This window comes from Aquarana catesbeiana, linkage group LG06 (assembly GCF_042186555.1).
Source record: "Aquarana catesbeiana isolate 2022-GZ linkage group LG06, ASM4218655v1, whole genome shotgun sequence".
Classification (NCBI taxonomy): Eukaryota; Metazoa; Chordata; class Amphibia; order Anura; family Ranidae; genus Aquarana; species Aquarana catesbeiana.
The window spans coordinates 156567437-156582310 of NC_133329.1; the positions used below are offsets into that span (position 1 = coordinate 156567437).

The 14874-nt window shown below is 44.5% G+C and overlaps 1 protein-coding gene across 3 annotated transcripts in view; it reads right to left on the reverse strand.

Moving 5' to 3' along the window:
* The window catches only part of MRTFB (myocardin related transcription factor B), a 501337-nt gene extending 486679 nt beyond the window's left edge, over positions 1-14658 (reverse strand). Inside the window, exon 1 of one of the 3 annotated variants that reach the window (XM_073591089.1) lies at positions 14559-14658. The gene's annotated coding sequence lies outside the window, so the exon portion shown is untranslated. The remainder of the gene's footprint in view (positions 1-14558) is intronic. The other 2 variants (XM_073591093.1, XM_073591099.1) reach the window with 2 other exon arrangements.
* Positions 14659-14874: the final 216 nt, after the last annotated feature.

Here is a 14874-nt window from a genome sequence, read left to right on the forward strand (position 1 = left end):
GACCCTTATCCGAGCAAACAGCCCGGCCGGTCAGGAAAGGGGGTGGGGACGAGCGAGCGCCCCCCCCCCCCCCCCGAGCCGTACCAGGCCGCATGCCCTCAACATGGGGGGTGGGTGCTTTGGGGGAGGGGGCACCCTGCGGCCCCCCCAACCCAAAGCACCTTTTCCCCATGTTGATGAGGACAAGGGCCTCTTCCCGACAACCCTGGCTGTTGGTTGTCGGGGTCTGCGGGCGGCTTATCGGAATCCGGGAGCCCCCTTTAATAAGGGGGCCCCCAGATCCCGGCCCCCCACCCAATGTGAATGAGTATGGGGTACATGGTACCCCTACCCATTCACCTAGGGGAAAAAAGTGTCAATAAAAAAAAAAACAAACACACTACACAGGTTTTAAAAGTAATTTATTAGGCAGCTCCAGGGGTCTTCTTCCGACTTCGAGGGGGTCTCTCAGGCCTCTTCTCCCTCTCTCCGGTGTCGTCTCCGCGCTCTCTGGTTCTTCTCCGGTGCCTTCTTCCTTCTGTCGTGCTCCTCCGCTATCTTCTGCTCTTTTGACGCTCTTTTGCAAGCGGAGGAGCCCGGACATCTGGATCGTCTTCTTCCCTCTTCTCTTCCAGAGATGTTGACACGACGCTCTCTCCAGCTGTAATGCTGTCTGTGCGCTCTGCTATGACTTATATAGGTGGTCACCCCGCCCCCCTATGACATCAAAGTCCCGGGGCATGCTGGGACGGTGAGGTCATAAGGGGGCGTGGTCAAAGAATGGCATGGCCACGCCCCCTTATGACCTCACAGTCCCAGCATGTCCCAGCATATAAGTCATAGCAGAGCACACAGACAGCATTACAGCCGGAGAGAGCATTGTGTCAACATCTCTGGAAGAGGGAAGAAGACGATCCCGATGTCCAGGCTCCTCCGCTAGCAAAAGAGCGGCAGAAGATAGCGGAGGAGCCGGCAGAAGATCCAGACACCGGGAGAAGACGCCGGAGAGACCCCCGGAGTCGGAAGAAGACCCCCGATGTCGGAAGAAGACCCCCAGAGTCAGAAGAAGACGAGCCCCAGAGTCAGAAGAAGAGCCCCAGAGTCAGAAGAAGAGCCCCAGAGTCGGAAGAGGACCCCCAGAGTCGGAAGAAGACCCCCAAAGTCGGAAGAAGACCCCCGGAGCTGCCTAATAAATTACTTTAAAAACCTGTGTACTGTGCTTTTTTCTTGACACTTTTTTCCCTAGGTAAATGGGTAGGGGTACGATGTACCCTATACTCATTCACACAGGGCGGGGGGGCAGGATCTGGGGGCCCCCTTATTAAAGGGGGCTCCCGGATTCCGATAAGCCCCTCGCCCGCAGACCCCGACAACCAACGGCCAGGGTTGTCGGGAAGAGGTCCTTGTCCTCATCAACGTGGGTACAAGGTGCTTTGGGGTGGGGGGCCGCAGGGCGCCCCCTCCCCCAAAGCACCCACCTCTCCATGTTGAGGGCATGCGGCCTGGTATGGCTCAGGAGGGGTGGCACTCGCTCATCCCCACCCCATTTCCTGACCGTCCGGGCTGCGTGCTAGGATAAGGGTCTGGTATGGATTTCGGGGGGACCCCCACGCCGTTTTTTCGGCGTATGGTGTTCCCCTTAAAATCCATACCAGATCTAAGAGCCTGGTATGCCCCTGGAGGGGAACCCATGCCGGTTTTTTATTTAAAATTTGGCGTGGAGTTCCTCCTCAAGATTCATAGCAAACACAGAGCCTGGCATTGGCGGGGATCCAAGTCGGATCCCCGCACCAGTGTGAACCCGGCTCGCAAAGTGTCAATCTCGCTGATAAAAGTGGCGAGATTGACACAATATCAGACAACAATGCAGAAGTTGACCAAAGGGTGGTGGTAAAGAGCTGAAAAACCACGTGATTTGGTGAAAGTTGGCTGGAAATATCCTGTCGTCTGTATGCAAGACAAACTTGTGGCCAACACCCTTTGTACAAAAATCCAAGGGAAAGTTTGTACAAAGTCCTATTGTGTGTATGGGGCTTAAGAAAGCACTACAATGCCAGGACTTTCAGTAAGTAAACAACACCTAGTATGCACTCTTTCTAAACAATTAAGTGCAAATAATAAAAGTGAACAATAAAGACATTGGGGTTTATTTACTAAAGCTGGAGAGTACAAAATCAGGCTCACCTCTGCATAGAAACCAATCACCTTCCAGGTTTTATTGCCAAAGCTTAATTGAACAAGCTGAGGTTAGAAGCTGATTGGTTTCTATGCAGAAGTGACCCAGATTTTGCACTCTCCAGCTTTAGTAAATAAACCCAACGTCAACATAATTCAATGCCGCAGCATGGATTCTGTTCTTGGAATTCAACAATGTTCACACAAGATACAGAGTGTAACCACATCCAAAAAGTAAATACATAAACGTGAAAAATAATCTCAGGGTGTAGCAAGCTTCTTTGAAGGATCCACGCCTATGTATTAGTACAATGTGAGCCTAGTTTACAGACCGGTCCTATGCTGCCCTACCTAAAACTTTCATACTCCATGTAACAGGTAATTTCCTTAGTACTTTCTCAACAAAGAAAAGTTTTTCAGGTTTTGTATCCTAGTAACCTAATTACTGAGAAGGGCCTGCTGCAGCTCTTTAAGCGGCTTTGTAAAGCTGGTCATACACATTTAAGCCGGCTATACATGGATCGAAATTCGGTTGGTTCAGCAGGGACCGTCTGAATTTCGATCCATGGATGGGCAGGCTTATTGTACCCAGGTTGATTCATGGATCGACTTGGGTACAACCACCCTGTTGATGTTTTCTTCATGCAATTACTGCCAGTGGCTATAGCAGTTAGCACTAATCATTGTATTCTGCTGGTCGGGAAGGCTCCCTGAACCCCCCCACTGGCAGAATACAATGCTGTTGGAGGCATTCCCCCATAAATAATGAATGTGTTGATGGGGAAATCGAGCAATTTTCTATCCTTCCACCCGTGGTGGAAAAAAAAAGAAAATTTAGTAAATCTGTGGACTGCTTTAATTTTTTTTTGTTCTGCACAAACAAGGTGGTCAGAGGAATCCCCACTGCTGGGCCATTGTATTCTGACAGTGACATCCACCGTTGTCAGAATACACTGATCTGCAGCTATTATTCAAGGAGCATTTTCCAACATGGTCCTTCGACTGCTATCGAGCTGGCACGGCCACACATTGATCGAAAACTAGCCGGTCCCTGCTGAACTAGCTGAATTTCAGTTTTTGATCAGTATCAGGTTAGAACATTACAAATTATTATATTTTAAATGTCAAAGATATGTCAGAGTTTAACAGAGGCCCGTAGAAAAGAAAAGAAAATCACACTACACATTCATATATCTCTTGATGATTTTGTGGCAAGTTTTCTGCATCCGAGTAAGCCTGTCTGTCAATCAGTCATAGCAACTAAGAGGGAAACTCACTCCCGGATGGGTTATTCACTTATTTTCAGTACAGAGAATGCAAAAGGCAAAAGCAACACTCGACTGAAGGCTGCAGATTTAGGCACATTAAAAATAAGCAAGACACCATTTTCTTAGAACTACAAATAGCCTTTTTATGATTCAGTAATTAATAAAACAAATCATTTTTCATTTACTAATTTTGGACATATTATAGTCACCAACTCTAGTCTAATATTGTATAAAGAAGTTTCTAAAACACATATAAAACAAAAAATATATTCAGATCAGGCAAACTGGATGTAAAAATAAACAAACATTCTACTGACTAGATAATATACAGCTGATTTATCTATACAAAAGAAAATAAAACAAACCTATGCTGTGCAAGGCAACATTTTAGATTTTTAGATACTTTTAATTCCATTTTTGTCTGGAGCCTCTTGGAAAGAAAAAAACTAAAAGTAGGTGCCCAAACGTGGACCGGGCTTCAGAGACGTGGTAGATTTAGATGCACATAAAAATACCAATTTTCAAGGACCCAAGACAACTTTATCATATTCATCTACTGAGCTTTAGAATGAAAATAATTACATGTGTAGCTAACTTACTTCACTATTCTAAGGCTCGGTTCACACTGGGACGACTTGGGATCCGACTTGTCGCCCCTCAAGTCGCCCCAAGTCGCCCCAGAAAGAGATTCACATGAGAGTGAATGGGAGCGTCTTAAATGACACTACTGAAGTCGCTCCGACTTCAGAGCGTACTCCCTGTACTACTTGGATCCGACTTGGTAGGCGACCTGTACCATAGAAATCAATGGAAGTCGCCTCCAAGTCGGATCTCTCTGTAAAGTCAAGCGACTTTGCAGGGAAAACCCCTCCCTCCCCCCCTCCCTCCCAGAGAGCTGATTGGCCACAGGCGAAGTCGCCTGTCATGCAGGCGACTTCAAGTCGCCTTGTAATTTGCTAAAGTCGCGTCGAAGTCGCGTCGAAGTCGCGTCGAAGTCGCGTCGAAGTCGCCGTGCAAAGTCGCGCTGAAGTCGTGTTGCCCCAGTGTGAACCGAGCCTAACAGATGCTTTCCCTTAATCTACATCCTATTACTACAACTGTCAGTCTACATGACCTGTCATGACCTTTCAACTGCGGTAACATCTAAGTGTTTTACAGTGGTACAACGCAGCCAACTATCTCAGGGAAACCACAGAAAAGAACTGCAATGCATTAAGGAACGCAGAATGCAACAGTTTTACAAAGTACAACGTTTTTTCAAAGTGCATATTACATCCAACAGAAACTGAATGTAAAGCTGAAAATTTTGATTTTCTTCACTTTAAGGCAGTATATCAAATGACCATAAGAGAGAGATGATTATATTATAAGGCACATTATAAAAAAAAAATTCTGTTAACAACCCAAAGTGCAATTTCAGACTTCATGTATAATACTCTATATCAGACATGTCAAACTGATCAGTGTATTCTGACAGCTGTGGCTGAAGCTATCAGAAAAAAGTGTATAGATGAAGAAATCTGTTCATTTTTGTCCCCTGTATGGTCAATCTTAAGTTTTATAGCCTAAAACCTAGTACACACAAGTAGTTTTTTTTTTTTTTGTCCAGCAGGCTGAATAAAAAAAAAAAAAAAAAAAAAGATAGCTCAGGACACTGTACTAACAATGGTATGTTAGTACAGCGATCCTCCCTGCTATGCAGTGCTAGAAGTACAGCGATCCCCCCAGAACACTCCAGTCAGCGCTCTCAGTCATTGGCTGCGAGTGCTGATCAGGAGCTGATCATTAGATGTTTTTTGGTAAGCTTCTGTTGGACCAGCTGCCTTCTATTCAACCGGCCGGGGCCACCTGACATTTGGCCTTTGTGTACTAGGGCTTTAGTCTGCTGCTTACTGTAGTGTCAGAGCTGAATAAAACTTTTTTAAATTATTTTTTTTTTACTATTTTTACTAAAATAGCTTCAAGCGACACAGCAGCCATTCACACATGGAGCACACCTCATTAGAGGGGATTTATTGGTAAATAATGAATATGCAAAAATCCTTCTGTCTATTTTAAGTTCTGATTTTAAGCAAATATCCAGACAGAACAGTTTTGTGAAATGTGTTGTGTAAAACAAAGTTACCTGTAATGATGTACGTACCGTATTTATCGGCGTATAACACGCGCCGGCGTATAACATGCACCCCAAGTTTAGGAGGGAATTATAAGGAAAAAAATGTTTTAAGGAAAAAACTTACATTTAAATGCCCATCAATGCAGCCTTGCACAGCGTCCATCTGCATGCTTGTCCAGTGTCATTTGCAGCCTTGCAGTCAGCAGCCTTGGTGTCATTTGCAGCCTTGCAGCTTTGCCAGTGCTGATCTGAAGCTTTTCTATGTCCTTTTGCAGTCTTGCCCAGGCTGCAGTTAAACTGCAGTGACATGTCAGTGTCATTGTAGTTTGAAAATGGCGCCGCCGGCGCCGAAATACACAGAGCCGTCCTCGGCTCTTCTTGGCGGCTCTCGTTCATTTTCGGCCACTTTCAGCTCCACTCGTAGTCCCACCCGGGATGGGCATGAAGGTTCGGGCGGCGCTCGAGTGAAGCCGAAAGTGGCCGAGAAGAGCCGAGGACCGGCTCTGTGCATTTCGGCGCCGGCGGCGCCATTTTCAAATCCGCTCAGTCAGCGGGGGATCGCAGGGGATCGGCATATAACACGCACCCGCGATTTTCCCCTGATCTTAAGGGGAAAAAAGTGCGTGTTATACGCCGATAAATACGGTATATTATATGTCTGGATTGCTGCTGCGTAGTGTAAAAATCTGTTACGTTCGTTCTGGGTAATATGGCTGGTGCTGCACTTCTGGTTCTGTGGCTCTCATTTATCCTCCCTTTCCTTTCCCCTTGTCCATTCAGAGAACGCCTTGTATTCTGTTCACAAGATCCAACATGTAATGTGAATGGACAAGAGCTATGGCTCTCATACATGACAGTAACGAATAGGATCCAACAAGCTGCACTTCTGAATAATCATCCACTTTATTGTCAGTATAAAAAGCAAACAAGACACAGTGGGGGTTTATTTACTAAGGCTGGAGAGTGCAAAATCACGTCTGCAAAAAAAAAAAATAGGATTTTTAAAACAGCTTAACTGTAAAATCCTTTTCTTTGAAGTACATCACGGGACACAGAGCCATAGTAGTTACAATGTGGGTTATAGGCCACCTTCAGGTGATGGACACTGGCACGGCCCAAGACAAAGTGCACTCCCTACATAGCCCCTTCCACTACTGCGAGTATCCCAGTTTTGGAGCAAAGCAATGCACGTGTATACCAGAGAAGGGAGGGATCTCTGTGTCCCGTGATGTACTTCAAAGAAAAGGATTTTACAGGTAAACTGTTTTAAAAATCCTATTTTCTTATTGTACATCACGGGACACAGAGCCATAGTAGTTACTATGTGGAATGTCCCATAGCAATGCCAACTGAAGGGAGGGAGACACAAAAAAAAGTAGGGCAAAAAGAGACTAGAGGACTAATACTGCAGCCTGCAGTACACTGCACCCAAAGTCGATATCCTCATGACCTTTTACATCTATTTGATAGAATCTGGTAAATGTATAGACTGAAGAACAAGTTGCGGCCTTACAGATTTGAGCCATGGAGGCTTGGTGATGCACTGCCCAGGAAGCACTAACAGCCCTGGTGGAGTGCCTTTTCATTTGAGAGGGTGGAATCTACCTCTTTAACCATGAGCTTGAACAATTACTTGTCAAATCTATTTAGAATAGTAGATTTCAATGCTGCCTGTCCTCCTTTAGGACCTTCAGGCAACACGAATAAAAACATTTGTTTTCCGAATCTGAGCAATCACCTTTAAGTAGACATTGACTGCTCTCAGCACATCAAAAAAATTTAGTGATCTTTCTTCCAAAGAACAGGGTTCTGGAAAAAGGACGGTAGAACAATATCCTGGTTTAGATAAAAACCTGATGCTACCTTTAGTAAAAAGTTAGGATGAGGACGCAATACTACCTCATCCTTGTGAACAACAAAAATATGGCTCTTTACAAGAAAGAGCAGCCAATACTGATACCCTTATTGCAGCAGATATGGTTACCAGAAAAAATAGTTTCCTTGTCAAAAAAGGACCAAGGGAATATGTCGTATCGGCCCAAAAAAGGCTGTTTTGAAATACCGACAAAACTAAATTCAAGTCCCAAGGGTTCAGGGGTTGCTTAACCGGAGATTAAGCCAAGTTACCCCCTGAATAAAGTTATGGACTAAAGAATGCGAAGCAAGTAGTCGTTGAAATAATACCGATAAGGCTGAGACCTGTCCTTACAAAGCACTGAAGGCCAGCTTTATTTCTCACCCCATGTGCAGAAAAAATCAAGGACTCTCTACCTAGACTTATTTCCTGGGGTGCAGCTCCTAGTTTCACACCAGGAGACATATGTCTCCCAGACTCCATAATATATAACCATGGAGGCTGGCTCTGCATAAACCAAGGTAGAAAACTACCGAACCTGACAGCCCATGCTTCTTCAGAGTTTGGGCCTCAATAGCCAAACCGTTAAATGTATCGTTTGTAAAGTAGGATGGAATTTTGGAACCTGCGAGAGAAGGTCTGGCCGCGAAGGTAAGGTCCATGGGTTCCCTAATGCCATCTCTACGATCTCTGCATACCAAGATTTCCTGGACCCTGCTGGGGGTCACAAGAATCGATGACTTCCCTTCCTGCTTGATCCTGTGAAGAAGTTGTGGATGCAGGCAGAATAAGAAGGAATGCACAAATCAGTGAGAACCGATTCCACGAGAATAACAAGGCATCCGTTTCGCATGCTAGCGGATCCTTTGTTCTTGACACAAAGTTGTCAATCTTATTTGTTGATCCTGGACGCAAACAGATCTATGTCTGGGATTCCCCATCTTTGACATATTGACAGGAAGATATCGGGGTGAAGGAACCATTCTCCCAGGAAAGACTGCTGGCAACTCCAGTAGTCCGCCTACCAATTTTCCATTCCTAGAATGAAAATTGACGATAGGCAAAGTACATTGTTTTCTTCCCAAGACAGGATAAGCTTCACCTTTCTCTGAGCCGCACAACTTCTTGCGCCCCCTTGGTGATTAATATAGGCCATTGCTGTGGCATAAACGGATTACTCCTAGCGGGACAATACCTTAAACTGAACGTTCAGGCCTCAGAACCAAGTGTTCTGCCTGAATTTTAAAATGTTAATGGGCAAGGCCAATTCTGATCTAGGCCACTTCTCCTGGACAGCTGCCTCTTTCGGGACTGTCCCCCAACCTAAACAAAAAAAAGGTTGGCATATGTTGATACTATTTCCCAGATAACTGAAAGAAGGATTTTCCCCATATCGTTATCCATAAACTGAGGTTCCAGCGCACTCAGCCTACAGCACCTGGTATTTCTAGGTGGTCTTTCATCCGGGTACTAACCAGGCCTGACCCTGCTTAGCCTCCAAGATCGGACAAAATCAAGCGCTATCAGGGTGATGTGGCTGTAGGCTTTAGAGTCAGACACATTGGGAATATAGAGCTTGAATTCTCTGTTTCAAGCCGATAGGATACTGCTTTGCAGCAGTCTAGAATGAGACTGAGCATAAAGAACGGCCTCGAATGAAGCCACCATCTTTCCCGACAACCTCACGCAAAGTTAAATAGGAGAAAAAAGCATCTTGCTTCAACCACCTAGATCCGACCTTTATGGTGCTGATCTTAGCCTGGGGTACGAATACCCTTTTCTGGGTGTTCCTATGATCAGACCCAAGTGTTTTCTTCATGTTTTAAAGAAGATTCCTCCTAGCTTGAGAATCCGACCTAGATATGCCAGGTAGTCGAATGTGGTGACCATAATTTTAGTCTAAGTGGGCTACCGACTGGTCTAACAAGAACAGATTGACTAGGTAAACCATAATCGTTATACCTTGGTCCCTCAATCTGGCTAGAAAAGGAGCCAGAACCTTGTACTCGAGGTGTAGCAGCCAGATCGGAAAGCAGAGCTACACACTGAAAAAGAAGATTTTCCACTTTGAAAGAAAATATTACTAGTGAGCGAGGAAATAGGCATATGGAGATATGCATCTTCATGCAAAAAGGGGAGATTATATTTAGCAATTGAATTTTAGATTTTTGAGATCTAGAATGTCCATTTGGATTTAACCAAATCCCAATCTCTGCTCTTACATGGGGCCATCATGAACACTTTTGCCAAAATATGGTCCAATGCTAGAGAGAAAGATGTATTTTTCTCTGGATCCTTAGAGCGTTTCATCTGAGAAAACGAGGAGACAGAAACTCTTGGAACTCCAGTTTGTACATTGGAGCTATTGAGGAAGTTCCCCATTCGTCTTGACCTTCCTTCTGTCAGATCCCTGAAAACTGTAGAAGAATTCTCCCTATTGAGCAAGCGGGGGCACCTCCTCATAAGGAGGCTACAGTATCTTGTAGGCTTCATCCCTCAAGACCTCTTTTGTTCCTGGGGTTAACCCTGAGATTTACCCTTTGAACCTGACGACGGAGGCCGTCGTGACTTCCTGGAGGCCGATGCCCCTAGCACAGAAGAAGGAATTTTGAAATAAAAAACACAATTAGTCCTTCATTTAAAATGAAAAAGGGGTATTTTTCTTTTGCTAGAAATTCTTTGGCTATGTCCAAAATATCCCCAGATAGCTGTCTTACCGCAAAAGGGAAGACTAGCCAGGAGCTTCTTGCATGACGCGTAGCGAAGGCGCAATCTATCATAGCAACTATTGCAAACAAAAAGCTGCCTCCTGGACCTGCTGAGCAGGATAACTTTAAACACCTGTTAAAACTGGTTTCTTAACGATTAACCAATTACTGTCAGCGCAGGCTGAGACACTCAACCTGCCAGTGTACATCACCTGAAGGTGGCCTATAACCCACATAGTAACTAGTATGGCTCTGTGTCCCGTGATGTACGATAAGAAAACAATCGGCCTCTAACCCCGTCTTGTTCAATTAAGCTTTAGCAATAAAACCTGGAAGCGGATTGGTTTCTTATGCAGAAGTGAGACTGCTTTTGCATTCTCCAGCTTTAGTAAAAAAACCCCAGTGGGACCAGGGATCAGTTGACAGATCTCACGCTAACTACTGCTTACGTCATTTATCTGCCCCTCCTCTCCCCTTTTGTTCTGTTCAGTGAATGGACAAGGGGAGAGGGTAAGTGACAGATTTCCTTCCCATATGAGAGGCACAGTGCTGGAAGTATAGTGATAGCTATATTTTCTGGAATTAATGAAAATGATTTTTACGCTACAGAGCAGTGATCCACATGTAGGGCATACATGATTACAGGGAACTTTATTGCACACAAAACATATCACAAACCTGTTCTGTTTGCAGTTCTGCTTTAAACTTAATATGCATAGATAATGAAAATCCCTTTTTAATTTATGATTGCCCTTTTAAGATTTGCTATGTATCATTACACTACTAAAGCCTCATGCATATGGGCATTAAAAAACCCAGTTATTACAGTCTTTTGCAGCATATTTTTTTTATGCCTTTTAAACTCAGTTCTGTGTTAGCCTATGTGGCCATGTACATCAGGCATTTAGAGCAATATTTTAAAACCAGCATTTAAAGGCATAAAAACCACACAAAGCTGCATTTGGAGAAGAGCTTATGACCAAAATGTACTTGCGTGCACATGAAAAAATGCGGGGTTTATGCACATCAATTTATTCTAGAGGCCAAAATAAAATAATATCCTGGCCAGTAGAATGAGTTTATGCATTACACCAGATGCCTGTAAACCTTCAAAAATGCCCATAATTTTGTGCTATGAGCATTTTTACACTTTATTTTTCTGCCATCTCCTGGCAAAAAGATCCAGTTTAAAGAGACATATTTTAATACGCCCGTGTGCGAGTCCTAAGGGCTTCCAGATCAACAAGAATAGCATGCTGCTACTTCTCTGTCCAGTCCCAGACCAGGGTGTATTGCTCTAAAGGGATAAGCTTGGCATGTTCAGATCCTAGTCCAAACCCACTGGAGTGATCCCACCAGGAGCTGTCATCTGTACTAGGCCAATCAGAAGTGGCCAGGGCACTGCCTTTTCTCTTGATACATGTGCCTGTGGGGCGTGAAATCACTCAGCCACTTATGATTTGCCCAGTACAGATGACAGCTCCTGGCAGGATCACTCAGGTGGGTTTGGACCAGGATCTGAAAACGCCTAAGCTCATCTCTACTGCTCAACTACAGGGAAAGCAAAGCCTGGCAGTGCCATCTGGCTGGAGGTGCAAGGATAAGGCCAGCTACACAGAATTACAACTCCTTGGAAAAGTCATAATTCCCATATGATTTTCCACTATATATTTAGCCATTTACCTGGAGTTCTGCTGCAGAAGTTCTATTGCTTTATTAAAGCTTAACGAAAGGCAAAACTTTTTTTTTAGTTTTGGATAGAGTGGAGAGGGATTAGAACCCCTGTCAGTTTTTATTGCAGTCTGTGTCCCCGACAGGGAGATTTACCCTCTTTATTGTCCTGTTTATCATATCATCAAAAGTGAAAGTAAAAGAAAATCCAAAATTTTGGGCTGTCCACAGAAGAGTTAGGCTCCATTCACACTAGAGTGACTTGTCATGTGACTTCAGACATCACAAGTAGAACCCAATTCTTTTCAATGGCACCCGTTCAGGTGCAACTTAAAGTCTAAGCAATTTTGAAAAGGTGTCTGTGCTACTTTGGTGCAACTTTTCCTGTGACTTAGGTCCAGAGAGTGTAAAGTCAGATCAAAGTGCCACTGGAAATTATGTGAATGGAGCCAAATATAAAAAGAGAAAAGGAAAATAAGCACCATATCTTTGTAAGCGATAGTTTATAACTTTTGTTTTGCACAAAGTTCTTTTGGTGTGGATTCCAGTTGAAATACTTTACATGCTGTTCTGTGGACACTTTAATTATGTCTTGCACATTGTTTTAAGGCATAGGAGTCAGTTTTATACATTTATTTTCTATGTTTTGGGTTTCTGAGTAATCTTAGAGTCACTTTATTAGGATTTCAATATCCTGAGTGCAGCTACTGCCTGCTGCATATTCTATGTACTTTTTTTCATGGATTGCACCCAGGCCAATACCCCTACAAACCAGGGTGGTGGCCCATCTCTATACTACCTCTTACAGGATCTGCATATGTTGCACTTGGTATAATTGTAATGGTATAATTTCCAGGGCCAGTTCAACCAGAATGTGGTGCAGAAAAACCCATGTTTCCTGCGCGTTTCCTGAGCCGCGTTCAAAATGCACTGTACTTGTGATCTGCAGCGGGTGTCAGTGTAAAAGGATATGTAAAGGTTAGTTTTTAAAAACAGAGTGGCCCGATCTTCCTCTTCTGGGGTCCCTCAGCAGCGCTCCTGCCCCCCCTCCCCTTCTCGAGTGCCCCATTGGAAAGCTGCTCTCCCTCGGGGCACCCGTGTCCTGCTGCTGCGTCTATTGACACAGACAGCAGGACTCTGCCCAGCCTCCTGGCTCCGTAATTGGGTTTGATTGACAGAAGCGGGAGCCAATGGCTGCGCTGCTATCAATCTATCCAATCAGGACCCGAGACAACGGCCGGAGCTGCTTGGCTTGTCCCCGTCGCTTCAAGACCATGTTCAGGTAAGTAAAAGGGGGGCAGCTGCATCACAGGAGGTTTTTCAACCCCTTTAACTCACTGACACCCCAAACACAGGTCGCAAACTGATTTCTGTGCATTTTTTAAGATCCTGTATGCACTACTTTTGGTTCAGTCTGGCACAATTAAAGTATATTCAAATGAATGGGCTGAAATCGCACTGCATCCAGATCGCATGTGAAACACACATCCTGAGTCATGGTGAGAACCGGCCCTCAGTCGCTATTTTATGCTATCAGAACACTGCCCCTTTTCTTTCTTTTTTTCAGGACAGTAATAAGAGAGGAAATCTTGCAGTGGGGACACTAGCTGTGGTGACAACCAAGGACTCCCTCACTTTGAAGGAATTTCCTCTTTTGGCTATAGGACAGGAAGTGAAGGTAAATCTCCCCAGATTGCAACACAGATCTGGGACACAGATGGCAAAAATAACCTGACAGAGGACATAAGGGGGAATTCCATTCTATCATTCCCTTTAGCATGTTCCCTGACAAGGATTATATCCCTCCCTTACTCTATTCAAAATTTTAAAAAAAGTTTTGACTATAGCTCTACTTTAAATGACTCAGGTTAGTAACACCTGCATGGAGTTTGCATGTTCTCCCTGTGTCTGGGTGGGTTTCCTCCGGTAATGCTGGATTCCTCCCACACTCCAAGCACATGCTGCTAGGTTATTGGTCCTAGTATGTGTATGTTTGAATGGGATATGGGAACCTAAGATTGTAAGCTCCTTGAGGACAGGGCCTGATATGTATGTCAGTGTTCATTTTAGTCTTAGGACTAAAATAGCATTTTAGTTTTAGGCCCATTTTAGTCTTCTGCAATTGTTTTAGTCGTATTTAGTCGACTAAATCTCCAGTACATTTTAGTCGACTAAAATCAGTAATTGCAATTTAGTTTTAGTCATAGTCTTTTGACTAAAATGGCGTTTTAGTCGTATTTTAGTCATCTCAATTGTTTTAGTCGTATTTTAGTCAACTAAAATAGTATTCATTTAGTCGACTAAATTAAAACTGTGTATATAGTATATGTTGTGTACATTGTAAGCACTAATATATATATATATATATATATATATATATATATATATATAGATCCTGTAATGATACATATGAGCCCATCTGTAGCACTTGTTCAGCAGAGGCTCCCATACACTTCATGCAGACAGGTGAAGGCCAGCTGCACCCCTCCAGCCTGGTCACAGGCAGCAAGGATGGGAGGAGAGGAGCTGGCCCAGGAGTTCTAGAATGTCCCCTCCACAGGTCAGGAATGAGGAGTCCCCCATAGACACTTTATATACAATACAGAGGACAGGCTCTGCCCACACACACACACACACACACTGTAGCTGGAAGGAATGTTACTAGAACTAAATGTGCATGGTGTGAGCCGCACTGGAGACACTGATGGGGCGCTCTGTGCTATCCCCGAACGCAGAGTGATGACGTAATAACCCAACTCAGTATTAGGGTGAGATTCAGTCATTACCTGAGTGTCACAGCTCTGTGCCTGGCTTCCTCTTTTCTCCTCAGCCTGGTCACAGCTTGCCATGCGCACACAGCTCTGCCTCCTCCCCCTGCTCCGGCTGGGGGGGGCGGAGTCTGCACCGCGCGGACAAAAACAACTAACCCGAGTGACAGAAGGCTGAGAGAAGGAGTGGTCACGTGACAGCTTGTCCCAGCAAAGGGGAGGTCACATGACTTCCCCACTTCTAATCAGAGCAGGGCACTGGATATGTATAGATGACAACTGGGAAGTTGCAGCTGTCGGGTCTTTAGTTCTGGAATGTTGTCTCTGGATTTGA